The following is a 19,908-nucleotide window of genomic DNA, read 5'->3' as shown; positions in this document are numbered from 1 at the left end:
ACTAACAGTTAAATGTGCGTAATGACAGCGGAGAGCGTAAGCTCAAACGCAAACTACCATATGAACTGATTAATAGATACATACAGTGAGATATAATAATCTCTAGATGAACTTAGTCTCTAGAATAAAATTTAGATTATAACTTTGTACAGTTGATGACTTACTGAAACGATCTTCTACATGTCAGTACATTTATTTTGTATAACGGAAATCATAAAAAATGCTTATTGCCAACGGCCAGATTGTTGAAGTCATAAGTTGTTTAATAAAAAAAATGTATATAATTATTTTGTTAATATAAATGGTTAATGTAGATGGTTTTAGTCGAGTTTTAATTACCTAAAAACCCAGGGTGTAGTTTACAATCTACATTGACTTCTGGCTCTTCACCATTCTTCATTCTAATCAAAAATCTGTAAGAAAATCTCACTTGGACATAAATATAACTCTTATACAAATAATAATAATCAGATATCATTATCAATCCATATACGGTGATCATAGAAGATGTGTCCTTCTCAATCAACACGTTGCAGATGATGCCGCAGGACTTTATGTATATTTTTCAGATTGATTTCTATGACCTTGAGCAATATCTTTTTCAGAGCTTTTCGCTGCATTTTCTACGAAAAAGCTCAATTTCATCACAGAAGTCTATGAGGAATTCCAAACTGTTGTAATTGATACCTCCGAATTTCTTGCTTTCACATCTTAAACGAATCAGTCCAAGTGTCGGAGCCATATAAAAGGATTGTGTTAGAAAATTGCGGATGTTAGTCCTGATTGTAAAAGGTCCTGCAGTATTGTCGATACGCCTTATTACTTCAGCAGTAGATGCCACTTTCTTCCACACCATAAAAGAGTTCATTATTTTATATATATTTATAACATACATTCACTGAAAAACTGACGCTGGAAACAACGTAAATAATATTCTAATGTTACATTATGGTCAAAATGAATTGCAATTTACATTCGCAGCCACAATAAAAGTAAAAGTGAGACGATGAACCGCATTAAACGACAACTACGGAGGAGGATGAACCGAAAGGTAACCAGCTACACGGTAATTCTGTTAATCCTACACAGTGTTCGTCCTCCGCCAGATCATTTAAATTTAAAGTACAATCATAAACAAAATCGACTTCTGCTGGGCTGAACCGGATTCCGGACGTTTCGGTCGCATAAAAAACTGCCACAACATCATTTTGTCGCCCGATTTACATAGCCAGCTTTCCATAACGATTTGCATAAGAGCCGAGAACTCTTGTACTCGAATTCGCGTTGTTTTACTAATGTCCAAAAATAGATGTCTCGCCAAATATCTGAATATTACAGAAAAAATGTAAACACCCTAATTGTTCGTCGTTAAAATATACAACTACTGCACATTATTAGAAGTTGTTTAAGGTACATTATTTAATTATTTTCATTCAACAACAACTAGTGATTAATATTATTCCTTGGCATAAATATTTGTTCTGCTAATGTTGTATGTTAACTATGTGTTGAACAAGACTTTAAACAAGGGCCAATCAGACAATCCATATTTTGTGTCCAAAAAAATCTGTGAATCTCAAAATTAACACATGAGTAGTAGTGTTGGGAACTATCGACTGAACTTGACTATCGATTGTTTAGTAATTGACTACTTTTTACTATCAACTGCTTCAGTCGATATTTTTGCTTCGACTGATTCTACCACTTTTTACCAGTGACTGGTTTCAGTCGACTGTTTTCAGTCGCTATTTTCGGTCCGACTGATTTTGTTACTATTCACTATCGACTGTCTCAGCCGTGTACTTTTAGTTACAATTTTTGGTTCTACTAGTTTCATTCGACTGATTTTTAACCTTCTGGCTCTGTCGTCCTAGCCGCGACCTTGACAAAAATGTACCCAATTTAACTACTATGTTTACATAGATTTATATGTAATATATATAGTTTTGTTAATTGTGATGCTTTGTTGATTTGATGATTTTTATGATAGTTTGCTTGTAAATAACAATATATATATATATACATATATATCTATATCCATATATATATATATATATATATATATATATATATATATATATATATATATATATATATATATATATATATATATATTATGTACATTTGTATATTATATAGCAGCATTTTGGAACGATATTATTCAAGATTGTTAATGTAATAGTGTAAAAGGATTAAAATTTTGAATGATAAATAGCAAAATACTTTTGACTGTTTTTATGGCAGCAACACATATAAAATTAACTGCTCCAACCAATTATTTCCGTCCTTTCCTCTCTCACAATGTATACAGGAAAGAGTTCGTACATGTTCGTCTGACATTTCAAATTTAATAAAATAGTCGAATTCTACATTTGACTGAAAATAGTAGTTACAATTTTCAGTCGGTAGTTCTTTGACTACCGATTGTTTCGACTGTTTTGCGACTATCGATTATTTTGACTGTTTTCAGTCGATAGTTCCCAACGCTAATGAATAGCATGGACGCAGTGTTAAAAACTATAAAAATATAGCCTAAATTCAGCATATCAGCATATATATATAGAATTTCCTTTCATAATAACAGTTTATTGTGAAGTGTTAATTCCGATTGTCGGCCAAGCAACCACAAATTTTTTTTGAGTTTCATACTAAATTGGGTTCGTTTATTTTTAACATGCTTCACTTCACATAATTTCACTTGAGCCTGGCGTCCTGTGCCATTCCAAGCATTTAGCTATATTCGCATACTATAGAACCAAATATCATTGGCAAATAGTTTATTTTTTGTATGTTGCATCTGTATATATAGACGATTTAAGATACGGTCTTGATGCTTTTTTGTGCAGTTGCAGTTGTGTTAAAGTTATTTAAATTTTCGACTTGTTTTTATGAATTATATTTCTCCGTCTTGTTGCGAAATATCAATTATTTTTCTCGCAACGTTATGTTTTACAGCTTGTTTATGGTTTATAGTTGATTCAACAGCAACTGCATCACGGAACAGCGTAACGTAGGCGAGTAAAACCCAGCCAGTCTAAATATTCTTAAGTTTTGTGTAAACATTGACGTTCGGCACGTTGTGACATATGCCGCTCGACAACAAGCAAACACACAGGCCCCGGTATAGCAACGACGGCCAATTTGCATGAAATATACGGAACATGTTTTCCTTTGGCTCGGCTAGAGTGACAAGATCGGCTTCAATATCGTGAATATTTTCGTTGTGCGTCACGTTCGGCGCGGTTCCAGATACATTGTCAGCGTAAAAACGCCGATTTCGTGTCGATTTGCTCTTTCCGTCTCCATCGGCCGGGATGATGATCGCTTTCGCAGATTATGGTCGCGGCTCTGGCGGGGTCCTGCCTCGGCCTGTACAGCCTGTCGTCACGTTTTCTATGTTTTTAATCGGTGCTCGTTTTTTACGTCACTCTTATTTCATGTTTAATTCAAGATGGTTCTAGGTCATCGGGTGTGGGGAAACAATCGGGAGGTTGTGGAAGGAAACATCCTGGTCGGTGCTTCTACGGTCTGTTTATAGGTGAAAAGCACATGTACAGTTTTACTTTCATTAATTCTTATTTTCCAAGCTTGTGTCCAGTTATTTATATTGTCACTTGCCTGTTGTAATTTTCGTGAGGCTTCTTCACTATTGTTTCATACAGCTATAATCGCAGTATCATCAGCAAATGTAGCCATCATAATATTATCCATTTGTGGTATATCACAAGTGTAGAGTAGATGAAGCATTGGTCCCAGTACACTTCCTTGTGGTACACCTCCTTTAGCTTCTTTTAGTGCAGAGTAAGCTTCGCCTTGTTTGACTCTAAACATTCTGGTTGTAATCTATGATTGTAATAGTCCGGTGTGTTGTTTTAATATGTAGCGACTTGAGGCATGCCGAATTTTACAACGGTCTACAAAATACCCAGAAATATAATCCCAGATGTTGAACACGGGCGGGGTGTCAACTGGAACCCGACAACGAATAGCTGGCGGCAACCCCGAGACGTTTATCTGGGATGTTATTGAAGGGTATTTCGGTCATTCAGTGCTCAACCCTCGTTCGGTTAAGACGTGCCACCATCGACTGCCCAAGCCTCGTCTTCAGGTAACTCCGCTGCCATCCGTTTTATTATTTGGTATTTTCACATTTTTTTTATATTGCCAATAAATAACGGTCACATGATGTAAACACCACTGTTTCATTTCGTTTTACCTCCATTCACCGAGCCACATCATTTTACCCTAAAAAAAATATTATCTGTAGTTTATGAATAAGACCTTCATGCCAAACCTTATGATCGAAGGCTTGTGCTACATCAAAGAATATAGCTGAGCATACTTTCGTAGGCTTTTTCAATAAAATCCGTTATTCTGTGGACCTGGTCAATTGTTGAGTGTTTGTTAATAAACCCAAACTAGTGTGTTGGTATTAGGTTTTTTCTCTCTATGATCGGTATATTCTTTTCAACAGAATTTTTTCAAAAACCTTAGATATTACTGGCAGCAGTGATTTTAAAGTTTTTATTTCGTTTGATGACTTCCGAGATTTTTGAAAGTATCTTGAATGTTGTACAAATACAATTATCAATTTTTCTATTATTCTTTTCAGTGTTTTATTGAGCTATTAATATTATAAATTGATTAACAATTTGATGTCTGATATTGTTCATGTCTAATTTCACTTGTACCGTCATCAGAACTATTTTTATCCCGTTGCAATAAATCTGGATACGTTGTAGAACATTTCTTCGGTGCATTCTGATCCGATCCAGCCACTCGACTGTTGACTTTTCCACTAATTAGGGAGCGGCGAAAAAGAAAAAGGAAAGGAATGCCCGCGAGTATGTTAATCCTCGACCTGGTGCTAAGAGTTAAAATGAATTGTGACCTGTCCCAGGCACAGGCGTGAGACAGAAAAATGTGTTTTCCCTCCGTTGTTTTAACACCGACTAAATTTAGCTACTTTTTATTTATTCTGCGTCGTTTTTGTACAATGCCCTCCATCTAGCAGGATACTTTACATATGCCATAAAAACTCCTTCAATGTTCGTTTAAAATTAACTTTTTTTATTATTTGTTTATTACATTAGTGCTAGTCGTTACCGACTAACTTTTAATTTGTCTTCACAGTAAATTAAATCTAGATCGGTTATATATCTAGCAGAACATATCGGTCCTATCTTAGTCTCTGGAATAATAATATTTATATATTAACACTACAGTTTTTCTAATAAATGTATTTTACTACACCATACTAAAATACACAATATTAAATGGTTTGATTCTTATGAGTCTGCGCCCCGTTCTGTTGCTGTAAGATTTGTAATATTTTAATATTGACAGGAGAATGTAATCTCTCAGGTTTCCTTGGGATTGGGATTTCAAAAAGCAATATTTTATCAACACGCGGAATTCCTTTTTATCCATTTTTTTCGCAATAACAAAAGTTGTTTCACTCAAAATGCTATAATTCACAAACTAATGATCCGACAGCTGTCAAATTTATACACGCAACTGTGGAGGGTTAGGGCTAACTAAAAAACATATGAATTTAATTATAGTAGCGCCATTTCTGTGTCAAGCCGGGGACTTTTCAATTGACCTGTTATGCGCCAAAAATACATCGACGGTCAGTCCGTCGACCAACAGCCCACCGGCAATTCAATAAAGGATTCCATATCGTACGTTTCCGGAATTCTGGACAAATTCCACACACCTCACCGCACCCCTCAGAACCCCGCCCCCTCGGACGCGAGAGAAAATAAATAAATTTGTACGTATTTAAAATTCCAAAGGCGCGCGATTCGGTGGTCTCTCTTTAAATAACGCTTGTTAGCAGACACCTGTTCGGCTGACTGGAATACCAAAAAATCCATCAAAATAAATTATCGCCGGGGAATAACTAATGCGCGATCGCCGTCGATCGAGTAATTGCAGCCGATGTTATGGCGGCACACAACGATGACGGTGCGAACGAAGCGGATGCGGATTATGTTGGGTGATGGGCCTGATGGTCGTTTTTTTCATCTCCAATTTGGTCTAAGAATGTTTGATAATAGTCGAAGCCTTTGATGTCGGATGAAGTATGATGTATTAAGTATAAACACACTGGTTAGTATCATTATTCTTTTACAATAAGTCCAACCTTAGAATTTCATAGTACAAGCTTTATAATTAAGCCCCAAGAGCCGATTTCAAACGACTATTTACTACTAGATGTATTAAGACTTTTTCAAAAAAAATATTTCTTGCGGATTGGTTTTACTTAAGCTATTTTGATATATAAGCAAAATTATATGAAAAGTGCGATTAGGCATCGAAAATATTTCCTTTCTAAAGACTTATAGCGCCCAATTAATGTGGACTTTTGCCTAGCAAGCTTATCAATCTACCTGTTAAAATCAAAACAAAAACTGCGCACTACATACGCCTCCTGTTACGTCTTATACGCTGGTATAGAATCGAAAAAAGAGCAATGAAGTTAGCAGTAACAAGAATTTGGAGGGAAGCAAGTGACGATCACACAGAGTGTTATTTTTGCATTGTAAATCTACTTAAAGGCAAACATTCAAAGAAAACAACCTATCCTGATCTAACAGCGACATCTTCTCCGATAGCCCATACAAAAAAATCCTATACCTCCTCCCCCTGTATTGGAAAATCATTTCATCTGTATCTGAACCAAAGATACCACAACTCGTCAATTCTCAAGATCTCAATGACTTAAGAGACTTGGTTTTTCCAAAAAATAAAGCAGAGTTGTTGTCGTCGTGGTTAAAACAATGGTATTTTCTTGATTGTGCTGTTCGAATATCCCATCAAAGAAAACGACATGAAGAATTTTCTTGTTTCTTCACTAAGGAAGATGGAAGATCACTAATTTTTGTCCTGGCCTTAAAGGTTTATTTAAAGAAATAGGTATTCCTTGCCATACAGCCGAATGACGCCTTTTTATTGCCAGGTATAGTTATAAAAGTTGTTCTAATAGAAACAATTTTTTATCTATTCCATCGGCACATTCCGTACAACAATATTAAAATGCTATTAACTGCAATTAAATATGTGGAATACAAGTGGGAAGTCATTGGAGACTGAAATGCCAGCTTTTGTTTTGCTCTTTGCCTGTGGGGTAATAGAAATTATGCAGTTCACTACAGCCATTGAATTAGTCACATACATTATGTGTAGTTCATATGTACACACAATCCAAGCAGTTTTATTATGTATAATTATACATATACCTTAAATAACAATTATAGTATAATTTCTAAATATACTATTGTAGAATCTATATATATGTTTCTTTCTGTAGCTTTTAAGATATTAAAAGTTAGTAAACGAGCATCTATACTCATATGAATCTTCATTAGGAACGATTTTTTGAGGTAAGATTTTTCAAAGTATTAAAAACCCTTTGATACTACTGTCTTTCAGATTATGTTGTATCAATTTTATTTCGATAAAATTCTCCTCAATCCTCTAGATCTTATGTATATACTTATAGCAGTGATGGAGAACCAAAGGCATGCATATCGAGGTTGATACGAGACAATAAAATTTTATTACGGTTTTAACAAGGAATTGTCCCTATTTAGAAAATCAACTGAGACCTGTTGAGTATTTTTTCATTCATCTATTCACTGAATTTACAAACTTTTATTTATGCACTTTTTTAGAAAAGGTAACAGACTGGTTATATAGTATGTTAATATTAAATGAATATATAATGAAACTACTAATCCTATCATTTATAAAACATTTCCAATATTAGATACGACATTCGTTACAAAATTATTGCTTATATCACTAAAACCTATGCAGACTTAAAGAAATCAATTATGGAGATCTTCTGCGAAAAATAATATATAAAAATAATATATATGTACTTTGTTGAAATAATTCGTACTTAATTTCATATCATAATTCACAAAACAAAAGTAAGAAACAATTTATTAACGTTTTAAGAATAATCACATTTCGTGGTAACTTTTTCAGGTTATTCTCTAAAAAGTTAGACAAATATAAGACGTGGTGAGGCAAAACATCCTTCTGATTTATCAATGAATATCTGCACGTTTTCAGCACATTTTTGGTAAGTTCTACCAATTTAAACACAATGAACTTGTGAATTAAGTATTTAACCAATAAATTCGATGCTTAGTTTTATGTCTCAAGATTATCAGGTTTAACAAGCAACTAAACCCACTTTATTGGGATTTTGGGCGTTTCAGAACACTTTCTGCCAACATCACAGCATAGCTCAAGATCTGGCCGTTTTTTAATCGTCTACCGCAAATGCATTAATGGTTTGTTAAACTCATGATGAACAATTCCTTTACAACTCCACCAAATACTTTTTATCACGTTCCTTAGTCTCAATATTTTAAGAATATCATTAAGAATAGTTCACTTTTTAAGTTATTACTTATATCACCGCATATAATTTATTAAACCAAAATTTAAAGACAAGTGGAAGAAAGGCTGGAATTCTAATTAATATTTCTCGTTGAAGTACGAACGCATTATGTTCAATTCATTCAAATTTCAAATTACGTACGTAATTAAAATAACACAAACATAAATATCGTTCGTTCTATGTTATAGACGGCCGAAAGAAAACGAATAATTATCGTAAATTAGAATGGAAATGCTAACAATAGAAATTCAACAATCGGTTTCCTTTTTAAAATTCATCAAGGTAATAAAACACACGCTTATTATATCCCGAGGGAATTGTCACCTTCTTGCCCTGAACTTTTGCAAGAAAAAAAACTTTCACGCTTCTTTATTTTACACGACTTAATCGTTTTCCCTTTTAATTAAATAAAGAAAAAGTTGGCGAAAAAAGTCCTCCCTGAGGACTTCATTAAGCAACTTTGAAGGTTCGTTCTTTAGCCGTTCGCGCTCGCCAGGAAATAAAAGGATTATGTAAAAGAATTTGCCTTTTTAAAAGTCTGCGTTTACTGCTTTAAAATTTGCTATTGTCGCTGGCGGCTAAAGTCACGTCAGAACCGACGAAGTTCTTCGACCGAAATAAGGTATTTAGGGTTTTAAAAGCGACTAATTAATTAGTACATATGCGAAGGTTGTTTTTTATATTTCGGGATTATATTAAATTAGTGTTATTATGACCCACTACATAATTTAACTACTCCGCCAGCAATTGGCGTTCCAGAAACAATGGACGAATTGTAAACGATAGTAAGGACCAATTTCAAGTATTTAATTATATTCCAAAAACTGATCTGTTGATACAGGCTCAGCTAGAACTGATTGGTGAGAGGTTTTACAAAAGTTTACCTATGGAGAAACGAATGATAATGGTTTATGTCTATTGTCAGTTGTCTCATTAAATAACTTTGAGACGGGTAAAACATTGTATTCCAACACAATCCAATAAGTGCGATACGAGGGCCTTATTTTAGATCTGAATTTTATTCGAAAGAGTGCCTTCCGAGGTGGTCTATATTGAACAAGTTAGGATCAACCGAGGATGGGAAGGGAGGGAAATAGAGAGAAAACCTAAAATTTCAAAGACACGCATAATGTTTTCATATATTTGTGTAAAATGTTATAGCTGAACTGATATAACGAAAAATCGGAAGCAGTTCAGTGTAAAAGAAATTTAGTTTACTATTTAAGCACTAACCATATCATATATGAAGTCGTGGAAACATGGTAAGCAACTGTCTCTATGGTGAAATAGTTAGAACCTCAAGCTCACACGCGGAGGTCGCGGGTTCGATTCCCTACAGAGCAGCAACTTTCTATTTTCTAGCTTGGTTGGAAATTTTGTTAAATCGCCTAGACCCCAGTGCCTGAAGCGTTCCTTATTTTCAATCATTGTTGCTTTATTCCTATTTTTCCCCATACGGGCTATACTTTTACTTGGGCTATCCACTATAATACTTAATAATGTAGTTGCGTAATTTAATGTGTAAATATCTAATACTAAATGTCTTCAAACAATACAAAAATAGTAATATAATTTCATGTCATAAACACAAAGTTCCTTATTTATTTTCTGAAGTCGGTTCAATTTTTTCTTGTAAAAATATTTTATTACTTATATATTTTGTCACCGATCTGACGGTTATTCCTGCTAGCTTGATTTGGGCGTATTCCGTTTTATTGGAATTAATTTATTTGTTTTGTAAATTACACAAACATGTTAGGCCTAAACATATTTCGTCGATATAAACTTGAACCGTGCCAAATTTTACTCCTCCAGGCGCATCTACATTCCTCAAAAAGGGAGGCAAAATTTTCGCTACGCGGATTAGTATATATATTCAATAACATGAAAAACGAGCTCCCACAAATCACAACCCGACACACAAAAAGGCACCTGACGGTTTCCTACATATCTAGGCACTATCATTATTAATTAAAATAAGTACTTAATACGATATCAGCTCTACGATAAAAAAATGTTTCTGTAAAAACGTTTATGTCTATCAAAGTACCAAGGCAATTTATCCAATTACGTCCCGTACGTCCGCAAGTGAAAATCAGTTAATCTATGCGGCGTGCATCGAAGCATTGAATCATTAACTGAAGTCGAACTAAAACAACAACACCAACAACAAGGCAGAGGCAAGGAGGAGGAGTGAGAGAGACAGAGGGAGAGAAAAACGAACGTTCGAAACGTCGACATAACGTGGCATAATTTTAGTTACGGTTTGGTGCATGCGAGATAACACGGACGACGATGACAAGCGGGAGATGCCCTCAATTAGTGCCTTTAACGGCTATGCTACGTCGCGATGGCATCGGAGCAGAGCTAATGATAAGTATGGCAATTTGTCTATTGCGAGAAACGGGAAGATAATCTCGGGGTGTCGGGAATAATTAAATTAAAGTTAAATGTGTGTAATGTTCTTTTCGCTACGCAAACTTCCTCGGCTTGTTTTGTTCGGGTATCAGATGGCGACGGCCCATTTTGTAGCCGCGAAAATCCGTTAAAAGATGCGATAAAACCCGAACATGTTAAATAAATTGACATTTATTTTATTTAGTCTTTCGACGCTTCGTACGTAAGATGAAATTTTACCTACTTATTAGTGCTAAGTATTAACATGGCATAAGAAAAATACTACTCTTCATGTGATACATTGGAAAGCCACGAAATATCTAAAGCGCTCATTTCTACACAGTCCACCTCTAAGAGACGTATGTGGGAATTGTACACGTGACAATCATCAAAAAGCAGAAGCTGACTTTGCTGAATATCTAGAAAAAACTTTCCAACCAAACGAAACTAATATTGAATATAATTTGCCGGATATAGAAGCTGAAAATTCGATGATTGAATTAGTCACGCCGAAAGAGCTAACCAAAGTTATTAAAACTGACATTAATCCCAGGAAATTACCAAGCTATGATTTAATAATTGGAGAATTACTGCAAAAATTACCATTATAAAATTCACCAACTTGATCAATACAGCATTTAGATTAAAACATGTCCCAGACATTTGGAAGATGACGGAAATTATAATGATCCCAATACCAGGGAAGTCACCAAACGTTTAGGTTATTGAAAAACTCCTGTTGAAAAGAATAAAACCGATCATAGAGAGAAAAAACATAATACCAACACACCAGTTTGGGTTTAATAACAAACACTCAACAATTGACCAGGTCCACAGAATAACAGATGTTATTGAAAAAGCCTACGAAAATCAAAAAGTATGGTCAGCTATATTCTGAGATGTAGCACAAGCCTTCGATAAGGTTTGGCATGAAGGCCTTGTTCATAAACTACAGAAAATGCTACCAAAACAACACACCGAACTATTAAAATCATACATTACAACTAGAATTTTTAGAGTCAAACAAGAAGAAGCTTACTCAACAATAAAATAAGCTAAAGCAGGTGTACCACAAGGAAGTGTACTGGGACCAATGCTTTATCTACTATACACTTGTGATATACCACAATTGGAAAATATCACGATGGCTATATTTGCTGATGATACTGCGATTATAGCTGTCGAAGACAATAGTGAAGAAGCCTCACGAAAATTACAACAGGCAAGTGACAATATAAATAATTGGACACAAGCTTGGAAAATAAGAATTAATGAAAGTAAATCTGTACATGTGAAGTTAACCTATAAACAGACCGTACAAGCACCAATAACATTAAATAACACTATCATTCCATATAGCAATAACGCTAAATATCTCGGAATGAATCTCGATGCAAAACTTTACTGGAAGGAACATATGAATACGGACTTCAATTATGGAGATGTTCTGCAAAGAGTAACATTAATAAAATACAAATGTTTCATAACAAAGTCCTGAGAGGTTTTGTGGGTGGACCCAAATACTATAGGACTGATTACCTACATCGAGACCTTCAGATACCCACAGTCAGTCAAGAAATCAAGAGAATTGCAAGGGGACACGAGGAAAGACTCCATTTTCATACTAATATTGAAATATTGCAACTTTTAGATACCACCAGAACAGGACACAGACTCAAAAGAAACAAACTATCTGATCTTGTGAAGTGTTGTGTAGTGAGGTGCATATATTAAAAAATTCAGCAGTGACATGTATATTATTATTATTTTACCAGAGACTGAATTAGGGCCGATGGGTCCTCCTAGTTATATACCTAGATTTAAGTTAGCATAAAGACAAATTGTAGGTTAGACGGAAACGATTAGTAACAATGTATTAATTAAATAATTTTTAAAAAAATTGCTTCTGACAATTGTACTAATTTACTTTATTTATTTTTAACTTTTTTTTATTATTACAGATAAGTTTCATGAAAATGAGTTTTAAGGATGAAAATGACAACAGTACAGGATATTTGATAATTTGATTGCAGTAGAGATGGAGTTAAATAATCTCTAAATGTATTTATGTTCAAATGCATTTTGAAGCCATACATATTTTAAATAGGTATTAACCTATCACACTTGTAAATTAAGATTGTACCAAACATATAATAAAACATGTTTAATATATCATTGGCTTAAATTCAAACATGACAACACCTGTAGTGACGCAAATAAAACGAAACATTGCCCGTTAAAAACATACGTGTATCCACCAAAGGGCAATGTCTCAATCGATAATGAAAATGCTTCGAAAAACGAGCCAATCTGAAACCCACTATAAAGTTATAACGATTATGTGGACGTTGTGGGGCCGAGTTTATGGCCACGGCCAGAATGGAAAGCGATAAATTCGACATAACTTTATCAACATAAACATATCTCGTCCATCAGGATTTTCCAAGAAATCCTCCTCTCGCGCTTCGCGTCGCTATTTTGAGCGAGAAAAATACTTGAACCCTCGGTATCCAATTATAGTTTTGCGGTAACGATGTTTGTGCATTTCGATGAGGTGCGATACATTTCTATTTTAATAAATCAGTTATCATTACCTTTTATTCTCGATATGGTTTTGTTTTATTGTGTATCTTTAGAATATGCATTAAATTGGTTAAAACATTGATTGATTGACTGATTATTGTTTCTCGAAGATACTTTTATACGAAGGCGGTTTGATATGTCAGCCAGTTCACGTCGTCCAAAAGAGCCGTAATGACACAAATTGTCGATAAAACCCGAGGAATGATATTGAATCCCATCGAGAGAAGAAGATAACGTGAGATGGCTGAGACTGCAGGTATCTCAACCAAGCAGGTACATCACATTATACACGAATATTTGGATATGAAAAACCTACCCGCGAGATGGGTGTTGTATTTGCTCACACTATAGCGCAATGTATGAAACACCCCCCCCCCCTTCAAAGAGGTGTTTGGCGATATTCAGCCATAAACTGCATATGAGATTTTGCGCCATTTTGAAACACGAATACATCAAAAAGCACCAGAGATTAAGTAACAATCAAAACAGTTGGTTTCGCCAGGTATATTTAACGATGGGAGAAGAAGAAGTACGTAAGATGGCTGAGACTGCAGATATCTCAACCAAGTAGGTACATCACATTATACACGAATATTTGGATATAGGTTTTTCATATCCGCCAGATCGGTGTTGTAATTGCTCACACTGCAGCGCGCTGTATGGCCTCTTCAAAGAGGTTTTTGGCGATATTCAGGCATAATCTGTATGAGTGTTTGCGCCATTTTGAAACACGACTACATCAAAAAACACTAGAGATTAAGTAACAATCAAAACGGTTGGTTTCTCCAGGGCGTGCACTAAGGCCCATTGTCGGTCGGCACGGTTTTTTGAGCAGATTTGATATTGATATGAGGCAAAAACTATCTAATTTCGGGAAGGAAAAGTGTTATCTGGATAACGCATTGGTGCACACATGTGCTATCAACATGGCAGAAACCTATAAATCGAGCTAGATACTGCTACTCTGTCGAGCATATTCTCGAGATTAAGCTTCTTTATTTGCTATATCCAAAACTGAAAAAATTGCCGGACAGAAAAAAAACTTAGGTGAAATGAAGAGGTCATCACTGAAACAAAGGCCTAATTTGAGGGCTTTAAGAAAACCTATTATTTGGAAGGTACAACAAAATCGGTAAAATGATTTTGATGAGAAATAAAACATTTTTTGCCGAAAAAAAAACATATTTCCTTCAAACTACTACCGACCAAATAAAATGGTTATAAAATCAAGCAGTTGAACTTAACAGCACACACGTTTTACCGCTTCTTGCAAAATATAATATCCAGGTCTTAGGCCGACTTTCTTTGTCAGTCATTAATCAATTCATAAAAGACTTCCTGTGCTATATCCAGTAGTAGAAACAAGCTGATTTGGATTGGCGTAGACATAGAAAGGACAGATGGAACAGATTAGAAATATGAAAGGGATAGATTAAAAGAGATAGATGATTGATTGAATATAAGTCGATACAATATTGAGATTGAGAGTCTCCCAAAGGCGTTAACATTTTTATTGAAATTATTCGTGAGCTAGAACTTGGAATAACAAACAAGAACAAAATGGAACTCCTTAACCAAACATAATGAGTTCTTTTTTGAATATTCTGTGTTTTAAACATTTCACATTTCAAGTCAAGTGTCAAGCGAAGCCACAATTCTGTAACTGCAGACCTGGACCAAGTCACTTCCGCAAGCCTCTTTGCACTCGAATGCGCTATATTATCGCTTTATAGAATAGATGCCGCTAGAAACTTTAAAATTATCTATTAAGAAAAACCGAAAATATTTTTTTCTTAATCAAATTAAGAAAAGAGAACGTTGGTTCACTAATAGATTCAAAAAATATATAATATAAAATTAACAGGTCAAAACTTAATATGCAAGAGTAAGAAGTAACTGACGTAATAGAGAGCAAACCATAAAAAGTAAGATAGTATATAGATAAATGTCGAATTTTTGAAGAATTCTAATAATATAAGAGAAATATAGAAATCAAATCTGTCAATTTTAAAAATGCTATAGAGTGTCTAGTCACAGATAATCCAATTTAACAGATTACGAAACATTGTTAGTTATAGCTCAAGAGCCTGATGGTCCTTATCGTCCTGATGCAAGATTCCCGATATTTTATCGATATATCAGTCTAGCACACCGATATATCGATATTACTTTAAGCGTAAATAAATCCAGAGTCATTTTAGTTGTATTAAGCGTTCGTCGATTTTATAATTTGATTTTCATGGTCGTGGTTTCTGCTCTACAGTTGTAGTGGCCAACAGTGACAGATTATTATTTTTTTATTTGTGTGTGGACAAGATATTTGTGATGTTTCCAGAACTCCTGAATCCTCTGAAAATATAGACGAAACTAAAGCAGATGCAGATTTATATTCTGAAATAAATTTGCTAACTCTTGACATCGCCTTCACACATGTTTCAAATTTCTTAAAATACAGGTTTTTGAAAGATGATCTTGCAATATCGAAACCACTGACAAATTATATTCGAGCTGGCCAAAACTGGATATTTACGGGCATCGATTATACGTGATGACGTCTTCATATAAAAAGAAAACGTTCGGCTAGTTTTAATTACATTATCAAGAACGTCATACATATTAATAAGAACAAAAGACATTTATCATTATCGCTTATCATTCTCATCTACAACTATTCTCTCAACAAATCATACATAAAACATAAATTATAAATCTGAGAGTCATAAACATCAAGATTTTTACTCGATACCGAATCTATATGCGGGAAAGGTACGTCGATGACAATAACATTTTAATGTAAACATTTATCATGGAGACCAAACGATAATTCACCATAAGTACAGGCGATGAATATTGCAAATAAATATCATCTGATTGTAAAGGCGGTGCCAGTATATCATTTCGATTTGATCATAACATTTAGTCAGTTTTATGGTCTAAGTTGTTTGTTGTTATTTATGATAATTAATTATAATTTAAATCAGATGTCGATGCTTCTAAAAATGTTTGATATATATGTTATTACGAACAAATGTATATATTAGGCCTATACTTTAGTTCTAAATGATTTGAAGCTTTATTGTAAAAAAATAGGTAAAATGTATTTTATTTAAGTGTTATGCATCGATAACCACTACTGTTTTCTCATCTTTCGGACAATTTACGAACTCCATCTCGAAATAACGATGTAAATTTTGGGTAGCCTCCACGAATCGACCGATTTTTTCATATCTACATAAGAAGTGAAACACTGTTTAGACATGTCACATACACGACTGACAAATTCTAATCAGAAGAAGCAAGCTCTGGAGAAAACGGTGGGTGGGGTATTACCTCCCAATTTAATGTTTCCAAGAATATTTTCACCGGTTTTGCAACATATGGGCGAGCATTGTCAAGATGAAGAATAAAATTGTTGTCTTTGTTCCTATTCAGAACATTTTTCGCGCAATGCTTGGCTGATAATTCCCATTGATGATTTAATGCCTTCAAGTTCTTGTCTTCCATGTTTTTAGGCTGCCTCACTGCCTCCAGATTGATGGATTTATCAGGTAATACCTTTTGAATTCTCGTCCACAGTTTTTTGACCGACCAGAAGCAGGACGTTTAGTTTATCGTAGTGTTATCGAAACGAAATCGACGTTTAACTTTGTCTATAGCATCCCATGAAGATCCAGTCACAGCATCAATAAACCTACAAACCCACCTGGAGCAAATACAATTAAGGTTGAAAACATGCCGCATTAAAGCCAATGAAAGAAAATCCACGCATATAACGTTTACCCTGCGTAGAAGAACATGTCCACCAGTGAATATCAATCATCGTCAACTCCCCCAAGCAGAGCATGTTAAATATCTTGGTATGCATTTAGATCGACGCCTAACCTGGAAGAAGCACATACTCTCTAAACGGAAACAAATGGGACTAAAATTATATCAAATGTATTGGCTCATCGGGCGCAAATCCAAGTTATCATTAGATAACAAGGTATTGCTGTATGAGTCTATACTCAAGCCCATTTGGGCATATGGAATCAAACTATGGGGTACTGCTAGCAAATCTAATATATCCATCATTCAACGGTTCCAAAATAAGGTGTTGCGTGCCATTGTTGATGCTCCGTACTATATTTCAAATAAAGTGATACAACGCGATATTCCTCTAGAACCTATAACGAGTGTAATTCAACGTGTTTGTGTGAAGTACTTCGAAAGAGTGTCAGTGCATCCCAATGTACTCGCTAATCAGCTAAATATGCGACGTGATAGTGAAGTGCGTAGACTAAAACGATTAACACTAAATGATCTGATTACTGGACATATGTAGACTTTAGAATAAGCTTTGGAATAAGACTAACTAATTAAGATAATATTTTATACAGAAGGTTGCTTAATGAAGTGATTTTCTACATGCCATGTATATATAATATAGACATAAGAAATACTTATTGCCAATAGGGCAGATTGTGGACTCACGAAGAGTAATAAAAAAAAACCTTGTCTAAAATTACCGCTGATTTAAATGAAAAGCGAGACAACTGCAACTGTAAAAATAAAATTAACTGGCTGTTGTCTTGAGAGGCAACCAAAGAACTGAACTGAGACTAACTATTACTCACAAGGAAAATAGATTGGAGTGGGCGAAAACACACTGGAGTGAATCAAATGGAACGAGGTTTCGTTTTTCAACAAAAAACACTAAAGATAACCCTCGATATTATTCTATATTATGTCAGGGGTTCTTAGAGTGAACACAAAACAACACAAACAAAATTTTATATAATGAAATTAACCCTGTAGAATTAGAATGGGATAAACTTCATCAATCATTAAAAAATCGATGCTCATCGAGTTTCACACAGTTGTGGGAATACTTACAAAGAGAATAAAGGATACTGGAATGAGAGACTGGTAAAAATGAGATAAAAATCTTATGATTACATGATTAACCAGGTGTCAGGATTAAACCAAATACCAATTGTGCCTGAAATTGCATCTTCTTCACTTGATCCAAATATGTTTATCATTTAGGGCCAAAGCAAATTAATACATTTATCATTATCACCCTGTATAACCGAATATTCTCTGAAGTTCACTAGAGTTCACAATAGAGAATCTGAAACAAAACATTCTTTAAATTATAAGAACAAATATTTATTATTAATATATCTACTAATATTACAGTATATTTAATCAATGTATCTTGTATTCAGAGCTGGAAAAAATACATGCATTGCTTTGATTAAAATGTAGAATACAGTATTTTAACTATTTTTTTAAATCTGTCAAAACAAAATTCTTCGACTAATTACCAATGCCTATCGCTACGTAATCAATGAAGAACTGCACGATACCCTGGAAATCAAGAGGATTTGCGAAGTTGTCCAAGATTTCGCCTTGAAACACGAAAAAAGATTATTAAATCGTACTAACGTGGAAGCAATACAACTGCTGGACAGCGCGCAGTATGTTAGAAGATTGAAGCGAACTAAACCATACGAACTTATATAAAGTGTATACCTTTAGTATAAAACTATAGCTTAAATTATTATAATTTTATAATTGAGGAATACATATTGATGTATTTATCTCGCACTCGTCTTGTGAATTAATCCAAGTACAAGTGAACTGTAGTAATAAATTAATTTATATTTAAGAGTGTACTAAACGTATCTGATGAAGATGTTATTAAAAAAATTAAATATAAAATAAAAATTAGGTTATGTAAATAGAATAAAACTAATACAGCCGAGCCTATTAATCAGTAAAAGAAAAATTTTTTTTCCTGAACGATACATTTTACAATAGTACATTTACTATCCGACAAATAGACTCTTGTTGGGGAAGGAGAAAAACCTGTTAAAGAGAACGGTCCTTGTACAGACCCTGATGAGCATAAATTTGTATTATAGTCATTCAAAGTTTTTGTGTACATACGTCAATCAAGATGTTTAATGTATTGCCTGTCGCAATTTGTAGATTCGTTTTAGAATCGGCAATATTTTTCTTCTCATTTAATTCTAATTAAAAAGAGACACAATGCTGTCCGATTAGTTCGAACACGTAAACGAATGAGCCTGTGAAGGTCGCCCGGTTGTCAGACATATGAAAAATTCTTGAAAGCAATGGTGATAAGAGGTTGTAACTCTAACATATAAACTATTGTAACTGTATAATTAACTGTAATTTTTAAATGTACTATATTTTTAAAATACATTATTTTTTAAACATCTTTATTGGATACGCTTAGTACAATCTTAATTTACAATTAATTGATTACTACTTTTCCTATGTACTTGGATTAATTAACAAGCAAGACGAGTGCGAGAAAATACATCTGTATGTATTCCTCAATTATAAAATTATAACTATTTATTAATTATTAACTTATAGCTATAGTTTACACTAAATGTATACACTTTATATAAGTTCGTATGGTTTTGTTCGCTTCAATGTGACATCCTGCGCGCTGTCCAGTAATTGTATTGCTTCCACGTTAGTATGATTTAGTA

At 34.2% G+C, this 19,908-nt stretch overlaps 1 long non-coding RNA gene across 1 annotated transcript; it reads left to right on the top strand.

The window, feature by feature from the left end:
* The first annotated feature begins 10,688 nt into the window (after window positions 1-10,688).
* On the top strand, window positions 10,689-12,986 carry LOC143203730 (uncharacterized). The gene is made up of 2 exons (XR_013007415.1): window positions 10,689-10,796; window positions 12,778-12,986. It is a non-coding gene; the product is annotated as an uncharacterized LOC143203730 (long non-coding RNA).
* The last annotated feature ends 6,922 nt before the right edge of the window (window positions 12,987-19,908 follow it).

Source organism: Rhynchophorus ferrugineus, unplaced genomic scaffold (assembly GCF_030347505.1).
Source record: "Rhynchophorus ferrugineus isolate W39M unplaced genomic scaffold, kcgeb_rfMv2 rfM10, whole genome shotgun sequence".
NCBI lineage: Eukaryota > Metazoa > Arthropoda > Insecta > Coleoptera > Curculionidae > Rhynchophorus > Rhynchophorus ferrugineus.
The sequence above is the reverse complement of the archived record's forward strand: the minus strand, read 5'-3'. Positions and strand labels throughout refer to the sequence as shown.